Source organism: Lygodium microphyllum, chromosome 12, assembly GCF_053477565.2.
Source record: "Lygodium microphyllum isolate KBCC chromosome 12, Lygodium_microphyllum_v1.1.10, whole genome shotgun sequence".
Taxonomy (NCBI): Eukaryota; Viridiplantae; Streptophyta; class Polypodiopsida; order Schizaeales; family Lygodiaceae; genus Lygodium; species Lygodium microphyllum.
In genome coordinates, this window is record NC_141146.1 from 145,930,587 (window position 1) to 145,947,643 (window position 17,057).

The window sequence follows — 17,057 nt, forward strand, 5'->3', positions numbered from 1 at the left end:
TGATATGGACGAAGAAGATTATGAAAGTGAAACGGAAGAGTCTATCCTACCTGAAGAGGATACATTTGAAGAAGAAGTTCCGGAAGCATCAGAAACAGACGAGCTCATGTTATGGGACAGAATGGTGATGGTACCATTTGGTCTAGTAAATGGATCTTCTCATATGCAAAACCTTTATAAGGAATGGATTAAGAAGAACAAGCTGTCTTTTAGCAGTGGCTCATGCCGTCCTAACCCATCCTTGCCAAAGAAAGATGATGATGATGCACCGTGCCAACAAGCACCAATCCAACTAACCCAACAGGCATCAGAGGGTCCCTGTTATGTGACGTTCTTGGATGTGTCATCAGAAGATGAGTCTTCAAGTCAAGAGGTAATTAATCTTGAAACCAAACCCGAAACAGCTCTAATCCCATTTCAACATCTTAAGGAGCAACCTAAGTCTCTACCAAAAGAAGAAGTTGGTTCTAGTGGGACATCAGAAGAGGACACCACTCCCTTGAAGGAGTCGGATCTGTATCCAGAAGCAGTCCACGGGACCTTCATCCGTGAAGTAGAAGGTGAAAGGCAATTGACCTTTGTGGATGCAGAAGGCACTGAACGCCACTTGAAGGTGGGTAACAGTCTCCCAGAAGAGGAGTTGTCAACCTTGTACAACTTGTTGAAAGAAAATTTGGACGTGTTTGCATGGTCCTACAAAGACCTCAAGGGGATTGATCCCACAATATGTCAACATCATATTGACTTGGAGCCTGATGCCAAGCCAGTCCGGCAACGACAGAGACAAATGAACCCGAATTATTCCACATTGGTGAAAGCGGAGCTGCTGAAGCTTTTGGAAGCCGAGTTCATCTATCCAGTGGCAAATAGTGAATGGGTTTCACCCATCGTGGTTGTACCCAAGAAGAATGGCAAATTGCGCATATGTGTGGATTTTCGAAAGCTTAATTTCAAGACGAAGAAGGATCACTTTCCTATCCCTTTCACAGACCAACTGTTGGACACAGTGGCAGAACATGAGCTTTATTCCCTTCTGGATGGATTCAGTGGATACAATCAAGTGCAGATTGCAGAAGAAGACCAATCCAAAACAACCTTCACCACAGAATGGGGAACCTACGCTTAACGAGTGATGCCGTTTGGACTCTGCAATGCCCCTGCTACTTTCCAACGAGTCATGATGGCCGCATTTCAAAATCATCTGCACGACTTCATTGAAGTATATTTGGATGACTTCTGTGTCTATAGTTTGATCCGTGAACACTGGGGACATTTGGAACAATGCTTTGACCGATGCCGGGAGTATGGGATTTCCCTCAACCCCGACAAATGCATCTTTGGGGTCTCTTCTGGAGTCCTGTTGGGCCACATTGTCTCTGCACAAGGGATATCAACAGACCCTGCAAAGATTGAAAAGATCGTAGCTCTGACAGCACCCACCAACTTGAAACAGTTGAGGGGATTCCTAGGCCATGTGGGTTACTACAGAAGGTTCATAGCCCATTTTGCAACAAAGGCAACCTCCTTGCACAAACTTCTGAGGAAAGATGCAGAGTTTACTTGGACGGAAGAATGTGACAAAGCCTTCAACACTCTGAAGCAGTGTCTGATTGAGGCGCCCATTCTGCAACCTCCTGATTGGACGAAAGAGTTCCATGTACACACTGATGCATCAATTGAAGGTTTAGGTGCTGTCCTCTGCCAGAAGGGCTCCTCGAAGTTGGATCAACCGATCTTTTACGCAAGCCGAAAAGTCACTGATAGGGAACGGAACTATACAGTGATAGAGCTTGAGTGCTTGGCAATGGTGTTTGCCCTAGAGAAGTTCCGCCACTACCTCCTATCCACCCACTTTAAATTTTATGTGGATCATGAGGCCCTGTCCTTCCTGATGAACAAAGCAGATGTGAAAGGACGAATGATGAGATGGCTCCTTTTATTCCAGGAGTTCGACTTTGAGGTGATTACTAAGCCTGGTCGTTCCCATGTTCTGGCTGATCATCTGTCGCGTATCCCACAAACTGTAGAAGAGGAGCAGGATGATCCAGACCTCCCTGATGCTTTCCTATTCTTGGTAGAAACAGTCACTCCCTGGTATGCAGACATTGCCAATCTGCTGGCAACCCAACAGTATCCTCCTGGCATTTCTAGTCGGGAAAGGAAGAAGCTCATGTTAGAATCAGCCCCCTACACCCTGCTAGGTGGCGCACTGTACAAGAAAGGCAAAGATGAAGTGCTCAGAAGATGTGTTGCAGGAGATGAGATTGGGATTGTTCTGAAGGCTTGCCATGACGAGCAATGTGGAGGTCACTTTGCAGGAGAAGCTACAGCCAGGAAGGTTCTGCTAGCAGGATATTGGTGGCCTACAATTCACAAAGATGCCTATGATTACTGTAAAAGATGTGATGCTTGTCAAAGAATGGGGAAACCCACCAAGACAAGTGCCATGCCACTGCAACCTATCCTTCCTTTGAAGCCTTTTGAGAAGTGGGGCATCGACTTTGTAGGCCCAATCGATCCTCCTACCAGAAGGAAACAGAACCGATACATCCTCGTATGTACGGATTATGTCACAAAGTGGTGTGAAGCTAAAGCCCTAAAGCGGGACGATGGTAACAGCGTGGCCCTGTTCATGTACGAGAATATCATCACCCGTTTTGGCAGTCCCTTCGAGTTGGTAAGTGATAGAGGCACGCATTTTCTCAACAAAGTCATGGAAGAGTTGACAGAGTTGTATAAGATCCGCCATCGCAAGTCCACTCCTTATTACCCTAGAGCCAACGGCCAAGTCGAAGTCACCAATCGCATCCTTTGCTCGATCCTGACAAGAACAATCGCCGCACATCGTCGTGATTGGGACGATCGACTTATAGAGGCCCTCTGGGCGTACAGAACCTCCCATAAAGCAGCAATAGGACAGACACCCTTTCAGCTGGTGTATGGAACAGAAGCTGTTTTTCCTGTTGAATTGGAACTACCCTCTTTGAGAGTGGCTATCAAAGAGCGTTTGGGGGACGATGATTCACTGCAACGCCGTCTCCTGCACCTGGAATGTTTGGACGAAATTCGTAGGATGGCTCTCCAATGTATGGAAGCGGCTTACCATGACAGCTTCATCAAGCACAAGGAGTTCAAAGAAGGTGATTTGGTCCTAGCCTATGATTCACGATTTGGCAAGTTTCCTGGCAAGCTCCAGCAGCGGTGGATGGGCCCCTATAAGGTACTTGCAGTCAACCCTAATGGCTCTGTCCAAGTGCAGACCGTTGATGCCTCTGATGATCCCTTTCTGATCAATGGATATCGCCTGAAGAAGTACTTCCCTCCTTGGGGATCTTGACAATTACGGTCAGTTGATCCTTTCCCTCGTTGGCGCGGCACTGTACTTCTTATGCTGCTACTTCTGATGGCCGTTTTTCAGCTATTCCTGATAAAGTGGACACAACCCTCTGCCCCCTCCAACCCCCCTTCTAGCCTTGATCTCTTATCCTCTATTTTCCACCAGCGACAGTGGCGAGGTGGGTTCTGACAAATGGTAGTTCTACCATTCCCTTGCTCAATTCGAAAAAAAAAGAGAAAAAGAAAAGAAAAGAAAGAAAGAAAGAGAAAGAGAAAAAAAAAACAAAACATATCGGTCATGGGAGAAAAGGACTTAGGTCCCTGTCATGCCGACCTATTCTTCGAGAAAAGGTGGAAACACCCTCGGGAATAGGGAAAAACATGAAAAAAAAGAAAAATAAGAAAAACAAATCTGTTATGAGAGAAAAGGAAGAAATTCCCTGTCATAGCAGGCCTCGTTCCAAGAAAAGGTGGTAAACACCCTTGGGTGGGAAGTTGGCTGTGGAAAAGGTGGCAACACCCAGCAGTCCAGAAAGTGGATTCATCAATTGATATCTCCAGGATCCAATTCCGAAGCTACCTCCCTTGGTACGCTGTGTCCTGGGTCTTTCTGCAGAGTGTCTACCTGTCCTCTAGCAGACGACATGTCCTATCTAACACAACGTTCGATTTGATGGCTACCTCCCTGGATACGCCTCTTCAATAACTGATGACGCGATCTTCATCGACAAATAATCGAGTGATGTGAGCTTTCATCCTAACCGGATGGGGAAGTGCGTATGGGTTGCCCTCTGTAACTATCTACAAAGAGTGAGACAGAGGGTGGGGCGAGAGACCAGTCTTTTCCCTTCAAATCAAATGAGAGGTGAGAAGTGTGAATGAAGTGTTGTACGCACGGGATGGGCCTCTCAATGCACAAAGCACGATTTGTTTCTGTGCACTGCACCATAAGGCTCCCTGGCCTTCCTTCTCGCACCGTATGCCGGCACAGGGCGGGATGCACCGTTGCACCATCAAATGCGCACAAGGCATACAATCTTTGCACAAGTGACTGTGAGGATTATATCAATGGGTTTCAGGAACGGGCTGCCCTCCTGTAACTATCAACAGAGCGTGAGACAGAGGGTGGGTTGAGTTTGACTGGAGTTTCTTCAATCACTTACCGAGAGGTGCGTTTGAGGGACGTTACGACACTTGGAGTCAGGTATGTTCCAGTTTCCCTGTGCACCCACGGGATGGGTCTTTGCCCTCATCACAAGACACATCACCCTGTTCTGTCCACTGCACTGTAAGGCTCCCTTGCCTTCCTCCTTGCACTTATGCCAGACGGGTTGGACGCACTAATGCACCATCAAATGTGCACCCTGGCATACTCCTTCTGCACCATTCCCCCTTGTCGATTTCTAAACCGGGTATGCGATATGGGTTTCAATCCTTATTCCTCGAGTGATATTAGTCATGGAGCGAGTGACTGTTCTTTCATTCCAATTGAGTGACTGCGAGTTGAGTGTAGTATCCCTCATCATCGACGGATTTCTTGCGATTCCTTCAACCAGATACCTCCCTGGGTACTGCTGCATGGTCCCTGCCATGAAGGACGTGCGCTGTAAAGATGCCTTGGTACCTCTTGCAGTCGACAACAACCCTGGACGTGCCATCGACACTCAACCTTGCTTCTTGACAAAATGGGCCAAGCTTTTCTAACCCTCCCACTTTGGTTTCTTCGTGACGGTCATGTTTTAAGTGTGGGGACGTTAGTGGATGGTCTGTGGCGTGGTCCTAGGTCCCTGTTGCTCGGTTAACCCTATCCGTTAAGGTTTTAAGTGTGGGGACGCGTCCCTGCGCGTCTCCATTGTATACCCCTCTGCATATGCCTTACCCTGCTCATGCATGTTTGCCATGCCTTGCTTTTACCCTGTTGGGGTCCCTTCCCACCCACCCGTTTATGTTTTACTTCCCCTTGGGGCTGTTCTCTTGCAGTTTTTCTTCATTCCCTGCTTTTAAGGTCCTGCCATGTGAATGCATCCTACGTTCACCGAAGTCAAAATCCAACCTTATAGCCCTGTTCCTTCCTTTGAACGGCCCATTTTTCCTTCTTACCTACCCTTGTTCCGGTGCACGGTTTTTGCGTTATTAATTTTTGACACATTTTGCGCAACTCCATTGGTTTTCCATGTGAACGTGCTTTTCTTGTTTCGGAACTATGATCTGACGTCCTAGCCCTGACAACCACTTTTCCGCTGTCATTTTTCCTTTTTCTTCCGTGTCATTCCGATACACGGTTTGTCCATTATTAATTTTTCGGGTTTTTACGACCTTTTTCGTGCGTATTTTTGACATTTTTCCATGTGAACCTGCCCTGTTTGCATCGGAATTCCCATTTTATTTGACAACCGTGTCCCTTGTGCCTTTCCTCACCTTTTTCCTTTTTCCTCCATCCTCTTTCGCCTTCTGGATTTTTCCTTATTAATTTTTCAATGAGTTTTCGGGAGTATTTTTGGAGTTTTTTGCATGTGAACCCCTCCTACTTCCACCAGAACTGCAGTTTAACGTGACAACCCTGTGTCACCCCTTCCTGCGGACATTTTTCCTTCTTACTGCATGTCATTTCGGTGAACGGTTTGTCCGATATTAATTTCCGATCCCATTTTCGGGTTTGTTTTTTGGGTTTTTTCATGTGAACGCGTCTTATCTCAGTCGAAACTATGTTTTGATGTGATAGGATTGTCGGGCACGTCTTTCTGCACAGTTTTTCTTTTTTCTGCACCTCATTCCGATGCACGGATCTTCCGATATTAATTTTTAATTGCGTTTTTTGGTTCTTTTTTTGTGTTTTTTGCACGTGACCGCCCTTTCCCCCTCCCGAAATCTCCGTCGCATATTTTTCTTGTTTTCCCCCTATCGTCCTGCCCACTTTTTGTTTTTACGCTATTTCGTTTTGACGCCTGGATTGGGCGTTATTAAATTTTTTTATTTTTATGAGTTTTTACGCGCTCCGTCCCACGCGTGCACGCGCCCTTTTTCAATTTTCCATGTCTTAACGCGCCCCGATCGTGTCTGCGTGCTCCGTCCCCGTATCCGGACGCCTTTTCACTCCTGGCCCTGCAAATTTTTTTTTACCCCCGCCCCGTGCCTGCGCGCGGGACAGGGATGTCTCACCTTTTCTTTTTTTAATTAATTACTTAATTAATTCATTTATTTTTTTTTATTTTTTATTTTTTTAAAAAAAACCACACCCCTTCCCCCAACGGACACCCTCTCCCCCCCTGACGCTCAACCGCCCTTCTCTCTCTCTCTCTCTCTCTTCTTCTTCCTCTCCCCTCTTTCTCTCTCCCCAGCCTCTCCACCCCATCTCCCCCATCTGCTGCCCCTCCTTCCACCCTCCCTCTCCCCTCCATCCTCTCTCCTTCCACCCTCCCTCCTTCTCCTTCTTCCCCCCCGCCGCTTCCTTCTCACCCACGCCTCCTCCTCCTTCCTCTTCCCCTCCCTTCTCCCGCTCCTTCGCCCGCGCCACCACTGGGCCCTCGCCAGCGTCGCCAGTCGTTGGCGCCGGAGGCCACGCTATTTAGCCCCGTCGCCGCCTGCACAGCGCCCCGACGCCGTGGAGCAGCCCGTCGCCGCCTGAACAGCGCTCCGATGCCGTGGAGCAGCCCGTCGCCGCCTGATACCCGCCCGACGCCGTACGCCCGCGCCGTTGGTGTCGCCCGCCTTCCTCTCAGACCTCCACCCGTCGCCCCGTCGCGCCGTCGCCCCGTCGCGCCGCCACCGCCGTCCCCTCGCCCGTCGTCCGCCGGCGCCGCCATCCTCTTCCCTCTTCCTCCTCCTCCTCCTCTTCCACCACCTCCTTCCTCACTAACTCAGGTTAGTTTGACTAACCTAACCCTTCTAACTAACCTAACATTAGTTACCCTAATTAACATTAGTTAGGTTAGGTATAACTAACCTTAGTTAGGTTAGTTCTAACTAACCCTAGTTAGTACCCTAACCCTAAACCTAACCCTAACCCTAACCCAACTTAGGTTAACAAACCACCTTTAGGTTAGTTTTTACTAACTTGCTTTATCTGACTTATCTAACTTTCTCTAGACTAACCTAATTCCTTCTGACTAACCTGACTTGACTTAGTTAGACTAACATGACTTACCCAGACTAACAAGACTTAACTGACTTACTTCTAACTTACTTATCAGATTAACATGATTTACTTGATTTAATTAATTTCTAAATTAATTTTCCCATCAAAATAATTCAGAAAAATTTCTAAAAATTCCCTTTGCTTTTTGCCAATTTTTGGGAGTTTGTCCGCTGGAAATTACCCACCCTAAAATTTTTGAAAATTAAATATTTCCTAATTTATCCCCCAAATTCCCAACAAATGTAGAAAATTCATTTAAAAATAGTAAAAAATTCTCAAAACAATTCTAAAAAATTATACAAAATTCCCCTCAACCCACCTTGACCGTTTTCCATTTATTTTTCACTTTAAAAAATTATCATACATGGTACCCCTATTGTTAAAAAAAAAACAAACAAACCAACAACCGGAAATTAACCTTACAACTCTCTATTTTATTTGCATACACTCCATTGTGGATATTTCCTCCATATTTATGTGTTGTATATCTTGATTTTTCCTATTATTATTTTTATTCTTATTAAAAACAAAAAAACACAAAAAACAAACAAACCACAAACTACAAAAAAAAAGAAAAACAACAAAACACATCCACAAAACATAATACCCTCACAAACAAAACCCAACCATAAATAATCACAAATTACAAAAATTAAAAAACCAACCACAAACCACATCAACACACCCACTAAGGTGTTGTCTTTGTTGTTTCGTCAGTGGTCTTTACTTTTCCTTTACTGGATTCACTTCTTTTGGGGGACTCTTCCGTGCGCATTTCTGCATTACATACACACCCCTTCCAGGTATTTATTTTATGTGCATTATTTATTTTCATTTCCCCCTTAATCACAAATTAATTGTTAAAATGAACTTTTTGTTCACCCACAGTTCCACGCGCATTCGCGCTCAACACACACATACTTTTTAATTACAATAAACCAGCCGTTCACTTCACACGCGCTACGTGTGCTACAGAGGCACTTTAATTTTTAATTAAAAAGAACCAGCCGTCACATGAGCACGCACTGGCAAAAAAGCGCTCCACATCACCTTAATTTGTAATCAATGAACTTGCATTTAGAGACCCCGTCGGGTATCGAAGTCCGGGATTCGAATTAATGCACCATTTTAACCTAATAATTGGTAATTTAATTTCTAATAAGGAACCGCCGTTTTCTTGCTAAGGTTTATCACCTAATAAAAATTCACCCATTCTTAATAATTTATTAAAATCAACCCTTCATTAAATTAATTCCCCCTCACTGCACCTAATTCCCCTTTTTAATGAACCGTTTCATGGGATGGGTATGCGCAGTCATTAGAGTTCTTTCCATAGTCACAACATGGTTTATCAACGATGTAGTTTTGATATGTGTCGGATGTAGTATGGTTTTGGTTTACTGTCTTTGTTACGATTACGGGTACAATATGCAGTTTTTTCTTTTCTTGCCTGATACGGGGTTCAGGGTATTTGTTTGCTGCATCGCATGAAGCTTTCGGTCGCATATGTCTCAAGGTCATGTCGAATTTTTTCTAGGATGTGGTTTGCTTGGGGTTAGTTGGTCGTGTCACGTTTTATTGGTTGTTCTCTTATCCTTGGTTTTTTTTCTGTTGCTTTGCAGGCATTCTCCTTGATTGTCTGTGTTTGTGGTGTGTGTGTAACCATCTGAATGGCGCCTTCTCATGCTCCTCCCCCTATCCAGTACGTCCCATTAGTTAGTAGGGATTACTCTTCCCTACTTACTTTTGAGCCTCTCACGAAGGCGGGACTTGCTGCTTTTGTGGCTACTTCTTTTCCCCTACTTCCAGAGGATCCGTCGTTATGTGATGAGTTTCTGGCCTCTTACAGCAAGAAGACAGGACTCGTCCAGGGCATTTCTATGACTTTGACACCTCGAGGCTTAGAGAAGGCTCTGTCTCTTCCCTCCAAAGGTGAACCTTTTGTGACCACTCGTCAGCTTTTCTCTAATGAAGAGATTCTGAAGCTGTTGCAAAAGCAGACAAGGGAAATGCTGGATGTTAAGAAGGTGATTAACTCTTCAGGAGTTTCCTTTTCTATGATCACTGATCCCGTATGGAAGACGATCTGTCAGTTTCTCCAGGACAAGTTTATGCCTGCCAAAACGCCATCCTAGTACTTGTCCAAAGAGCTTTTCACAGCTTCCCGGATGGTGTTGAAAGGAGTTGCTATTGATTGGAGCACTTACCTCCTTACTAAAATGGATCAGCATTTCGTTAAAGTCACCAGGGGTAATGTTACCAATGTCACATATGGATCATATTTGTCTGCCTTCTTGACCTATTCAGGTTTCCAGAAGACTGTGCCTCCACCTCCTCCATCAGATCCAGTATCTCCTCCTCCACCTTCGGAAGAGTCAGAACCTATTGACATAGAGGATGATGATTCTCCGCCTCCCCTGATCATCCAGCGTAAACGCTTGAAGAGGGTAGCAGATAAAGCTCATTCCGTACTTCCTTCAGTGTCCATCCCTGCTACCTCTGGTAGTGACCTCCCTGGGTATCTCACTTGTAATAACCTGTTCAGAGCACATCGAGAAGGATCATTGGAGATCTCAGTTCCCTCCCTGAACAGTCTAGTTTCAGGAGATGCAATTCCTTTTCTCTGTAAGGATATTCAAAGCTCCATTGAGTTGTCAGTGACAGCCTGTGTTCAACAGCTGTACGCGTCTTTTTATGAAGAGCTCATGCAGTCTAAGGACCAGTTGCATAAGGCAACATCTGAGTTAGCTTCTGCTAAGGATACCCTTGCAGATTTGTTTAAGCAAATGGAATAGCAAACCCAACTGGTTGCCACCCAAAGCGATGAGATTTCTTCTTTGAAGATCCAGTTACTAGAGGCTCAATCCCTGGTTACTAGCCTTTCAGAGGAGAAGGAGAGGATGTCCAGAGAAGCACATGAATTCCAAGCTATCTTAGATGACAAACTTTCATCTTTACAGATGGCCAATGACACAATGGCAAACCAAGCCTCCCAAATCCAGCAGTTGCAAGATCAACTAGCAAAGTCACGATCTGTTCCTCCAAGCCCTAATGTTCCCTTGATCTCTTTCACAACAGGACTTGGCTGCTCTTCAGAGACAGGCTACTTTGTGCCCTCTATTCCAAGATAAAGTGGAAAGATTGCAGTCCAGAATGGACTTGTTATGGTCTACCTTTGAGCAGTTTCAGGAATATGTTCTACCAGACCATTCTTTCTTTGTCCACTACCACTTACAGAAGTTGGTTTTCTATATGAAGCTTTCCACGATGGATTTACCTCTTCCAGAGGATGGATGGAGTGGGGCTTGGTCTGCTGAGTTGTTGACAGAGGTAGTCAGGATGGTCTTTGACGATTCTGTCACGCCAGATACCATGTTGATGTCATACATGTATCTATGCGGAGACTTGTTAATTCCAGATGAGGTGGATATGGCATGGTATGTGGGGGATGTGGTCTTACAGGCTGTTTTGTATGTCAATTATTTGGAGTTGCGCATAGCTGACATGTTCCAGAGTTATTCCTCCAAAGTGGCTGATTGTCATGATAATTCGTGGCATCCCATGATTGATTCTGTGATCCTAAATCAAAGACAAAACACAGCTCCTACCTCTGCCCAGAGTACTAATCAACTGAGGATGGATCTTTTAGCCTATCTTTCAAAACATAATCCATTTGATGCTACCTTCTTTGATGCCTATCATAGACGATCTCTCTTGGGACCTTCTGTTCCTACCCTCCTCTATTACCAACAAATGGCTCACCACTATGCTATATATCTTTCCCTTTGTCAATCTAATTCCACCACTATTTTACCCCTTCTTTTCCAACCTTCATCTTTCCCTCAAATTCCCATTTTTACATACTATTCCTTTATTGAGGATCGGGTATTTTCCCCTTCTCCATCCTGTCCTTCTCCATCCATTAATGTACCCTCTACATTTCCTATTTATCAGTTAACACCGTTCCTTAGTGATTCCCTACAAATTTCTGCCACTCCTTCTTTAACCTTTTCTTCCTTCTATGATTTTTCCTATCCCTCCCTACATCCACTCTTTCTTATTCCATTACCCTCTCCTAACACTTCTATATCTCAACCACCTCAGTTGGTTAGTGACTGTGACGGGTTTGATAATCAGATTTCTAGGAGAAGGGGATGGAGTTCGGATGATTGCCTTACAGGACCTCAGATCAATTGGCCAGTCATTCCAGGAGAATGGACATCTTCCAGTCAAGCTTATCAGAACTATGTTCATTTTGCTCAACAGTATTCACAGTCTGCAGATCCCTCAGTGAGATTAACTGCTCACTTTGCTTGGTACCTGGCATATATGCATAGGCACTCTCATAATGATTCCAAGCCTATTCCAAAGTTGTGCATGAATGTCAATGTGAATATTGATTCCCAGCAGCTGGAGATATTGTATTTTCATGCCCTTTGTTTGCCTAGCAGATACCTGGTCCTGTTGGAAAGGATGTGCTGTCTCCAATTTTTTCAAAATCCTCCCAAAAACTTTGTAGATGAATCCTTGTCTATGGATCGTTTCCGACAACATCAATCTTTTAAGAGGGATCATCTTCATTGATACCTTTCCAATGTATGGTGGATGCTTTTTAATGAAAATCTCTCTTTTTGAAGGAGTCATTCAGATGGTTGTGTTGAGTATTAGTGTTTGTGTTGTGAGTTCATTTATGTAAAACGAACGTGGTGGTTTCCTATTGGATTTCGTGTGCGAGCTACGTTTTGGAGAATTGTGGTGATGGGGTCATGGATGCCGAATTGAAGTTGATGCTGATGAAGAAGAAGCAAACTCTTATATCCTTTACCAATTTGTTGTGATTTTTAGTTTGATAAGAGGTGTTAATGAATAAAGGGTTTTCCTTTCTTTGTATTTTTATATCAGAAACAGGTTATAAGTTGGGGTCGTGGTGGATGGATTCTTTTTGAAGAGATATTGACGATCAAAGTTGCGTTTTTAAAAGAACTTGTATTCCCTTTTTCCTGGGTCGCGAGGACGCTTCCTTATTAAGTGTGGGAATATGTTGAGTGTTGAAATGACTTGTTTTTTGGCTGATTTTTGTTGTTTTTGAGAGCTGAATGGTTGATTTTATGAGATGATTGATTGATTTGGAAGTGGTTTGAGAGTGTTTTGGATGATATTGATTGTGTTTTAGAAGATCATGATGTTTATTGATGGTTTTGTGATGTTCTGATAGGTTCTGTATACCTTCTGTTTTGCTCTGTTTTGGTCTGTTTTGTTCTGATTGTCTTCTGTAAGGAGGGATGGAGTATTGATTGATGAAGATTGAGATATTGTGAAAGCTTATTGAATGGTTTGTGAGAGTTTGGAATGGTTTGAGAATGAGTTATGTGGTTTTGATGACCTTCTGTAACCTTCTGTAGGTCTTCTGTAGAGCTTCTGTTCTGTTCTGTTCTGTCTCTGTACTGTAGCTGTTCTGGTACTGTTCTGTAGACTGTTCTGTATGCTTCTGTATGTGTTCTGATGGATGAGAGTGTAGCTTGGGAAAGTTTTCTAGCCTTGGAAAGAGAGGCTGTTTCTGGCTCCATAGCAAAGCTCCTCTCTAACAAATAGGTAATCATCTTGTAGATCTTGAAGCAAGGAAGTTATATCGTGTGTTGCTTGACCAAGAAGAGCAAAGATTAGAGAGATATGAATACATCTTGATGGTAGACTCCATGAAACCTACAGGAAGCTCCAAGAAAAGGAAAAGAGAACCCTCTCTTTTCAAAGTAACCACAATTTCTTTCCAAACTAAGCCCGGTTAACTCCCATTTAACTAAGTTACCTCCAAATTGTATGAAATTTTGATGATGACCTGCTACTTTAGCCTCCCACCGCCATATCTAACCTTGAAGATCTCTAGATGTAGTCTCTAGATGGTCTGCAACCCTCTACTAGTCATTGTCTTTGTCAAGTACTTGTCTGAAATTGATTTTGATGGAGAAAATTTAGATTGAAATAGAAGGAAAAATGGATCAGAGACCAATTATTTGATACCACTTGTCAAGAAGTCGACTGGAGAGAGAGAAAGAGAAGAGAGAAGACTGTAGAAGAGAGAGAAATAGAGTGATGAGGAGAGACAAAAACTAGAATAGGAGAGAGAAAGATAGGAAAGAGAAAAAAGCCATTGAAGCTGTGAGAAAGAAGAGAGAAGAAGGACAGTAATGTATTAATGTGTCAAAAGATAGGAAAATTTACATGTCCTCTCCTTTTATACCAATGTCAATGTGACATGGCATATTCACACACTAAATTCTTATTCTTCCTAGCTTCTTACAAAAGTTTAATCTTGCACTTTTGTATATCCACAAGTCTAATCCTTCCCACTAATATAACATCAATATGGGCTATCCCTTCTTGGGTGCTATTAGCTAAATCAATGATCTCATTGGTCTCATGTGTCCCACCTTGATTGTCATTCAAATAAATTGATCCTTCAAGCTTCCCAGAGATCCCTCATATATCTCATTGGTCCCATGTGTCCCACCTTGATTGTCATTCAAATAAATTGGTCATTCAAGCTTCCCAAAGACCCCTCATATAGAGAGAATCACAAATTTATGCTCATTTAAACCTTCCCTATTTATATTATTGCATATCTTAATGTTACAACCCAAAGTAGGTCGAGTTTCAATACTAGGCCCATCACATAGATGCATCCCAGAGTGGGGCATACTGTTAGATGTATCATTATGGCCTCTAGTCTCATCCACTTGGGATTTGACCATGGTATGTCCACCTAAAATTCTTGGCCTTTCATCTAATACACCGACCACACTTTTAGGGATTTTGGGCATCCAAAATCATCTCACATTCCTCTTTATATTCTTGCACTACCGCAATTTTTCGCATTGGTCTAATGGACTCAATGTGGACTAATTGCTATGACTAAATAGCATCACACACTTATGACTTCCATCCAGCATAGATGGACCTTTGGTATTCTACATCTTTGTCACACGAGATGCCTTTACTTGCATCTATCCATATTGCAACTTCTCACTCACAAGCATCATGCTCTTAGTAAAAGGAACAACATCCACTTGAAAGCATGATTCACTTATAGATGGCAAAGGTCTCTCAAGAGCATTTCCATGAGCAAAATGAGAACCACTCATAGGATGCTCATCCACACTTGTAGTCCCAATGATTCTATCAATTTTACCTTCACAACCACTTCTCATGGAAGTGTTATAAGCCTTAATACCTAGGACTTACTTGGCTTGGAACCTTTCCACCAAGAGGCATACTATCACTACACATAGAATTCACATTGCCTGCTTGGAAATTTTGACTACCAAGGTCCCCCACAGAAGTTGGCTTGGTATTAGTAAGTGAATTATCTCCTTGGAAAAAAGGTTGGATACTTGGATGCACTTGCAATGAGCCGAAAAAACTCCAAAAGTTTTCCCAACATCTCTAAATATACTATTCATAGTCGATTGGCTACATCTTAGCCTCACTTAATGACCTACGATCTCGCATCCTCACTTGGATTTGTGAATTAATCACTAAGCCACTCATAAAGAGCTCACACAGCACATCATTCGGCAACACAGTGGCTCTTCTTGGCCAAAGCCTAAGAATATTATCCAGGGCTCTAGCATATTCTTTGATGGAGATATATGACTCTTGACGAATTTGTGCAAGTTGTCCCAAGAACAAAGTCATGGGAACCTTCTTCTCATACTCATCTAGGAATCTTTCACAGTTCCTCAAAAGTTCTAATTGACCCTCTTGGGAGCCTCCAATACCATTTCTTAGCCTCTCCCTTTTACTTGAAAACACAAACATCCGATGTATATCGTCAAACCCACTCACAAGGCAAGTTAGACTATATTCTTTCAAATGTAGCATCGAATCCTCATCTAGCAACCCATAAAACACTGGGAGATCCCTATAAGAAGGAGGGCATTTGTTCCTCTTCTTTGGGATTGACACTGGGTCATCTAGATCTTCATATTCATCTTGATCTAATCTCTTTCATTTCCACCTTTATCAGTGTAGGAAGGTTGACATTTCCATCGACATCCCTTTCTACCAACTCACAGAGTGGCCTGGGGAATCCTATAACTTTCAACATATCATTTTGATCCTTTATCAGAGGATCTTCCATCCCTTGGCCATCCATAGGCAATTCTATAAGAGATTTATGTAGGAGCTTTTGCCCCTCACCTGAACCAAATATAGTAACATTACTTAGAGCTTGGGGATCGTGCCTTTTGAGCAATGGTTTCCTCTTAACAATCAAGGCTTCCAACATCCTTGCGATGCCTAATATTTCAACATGGTGACCCACCACATGGGACATTTTAGAAATAACTAAATTCCAATGTGTGTCGATACTTTTTCATGGAATTAAACCTTTAGTATGATTGTTAATTGATGCCATGAGTGCCACGAGTTCCAACATACTTGTTGCATATCCTCTAGGTTGATGGATGGTTGTGCCCAATGTCTCTTGGATAGAGACTGTACCAAGGCAAACCATGCCATCCTACTGGAGGACGGAATAACCACTAAATGGTTACTTTCCATATCACATGAATCATCCCTTGTAGAGGATTCATGCTCTACATAATTAATTAGGTCCATCAGTAGGTTTTGTATAGGGCAAGTCAAGTATTTTAATCCCTATTTTTCGTGTATTAAAACTAAAATTTTATTATATTTTCCCTTCAAATAGATTATTTTTCACGATTTTTCTCATTTATTTGAACATAAATTACTGCTTTTTCTTGATTTTTTGATTTATGTGACTAGCGTGGACATATCAATTATTATTCCATGTGAACAACATTAAACCCACAAAACCCAACAAATTCTCCATTTTTGCATTAAATCTCGCATCTCAGATTTTATAGTTTTAATCTTTTTTATATAAACAACTAAAAGTCACTAAGCTTTTTATGATTTTAGACATCAACAAACATGATTCAAGCATTTTCAATCATGTTCCACGATAGACACAAGAGATACGACATAATATGCAATAAATTAGCACTTATGCTAAATCCCACACACATGATGCATCGTAATTCAAAAAACAAAGTCACTGATGCCATCACACAGCTTCTGATGCTCACCTTTGTGCTTCCTCACTCCTTTCCTTGCATCTCATCATGAACCAACACCCATTCCCCCTCATCCTCTTAGCCCATACGAACATCAATTATGGCGAGAGAGAAAGTGGAGAGAGAAATACTAAAATCCGAACTTTTCATAGAGTGCATCAATTCTCTTGCTATTTGGAACGATTCAAAGTAAAGAATTGCAGCATCTTGGCCCTAGGAGGAGGAGGCAGATTCCATCGATTGCAATCCTCAAGAAAATAATTAAAAAATGGGGTGCAAAAAAAATGTGTTCCCCCTCCCTCCTCACCACGTGTTTCCTGAGTTTTCATCCTCTTTTAATCATGATTACCACTTAACCTCTAAAATATCCAATTCATGTTCTTGCATTCACACTCTCTTGAAAGTGGTTTCAAACATAATGGAGGGGCTAACGACCTCAGATTCACGATCTGACTGGACGAGAAACTTCATGGCATAAAAAACTATTAGCT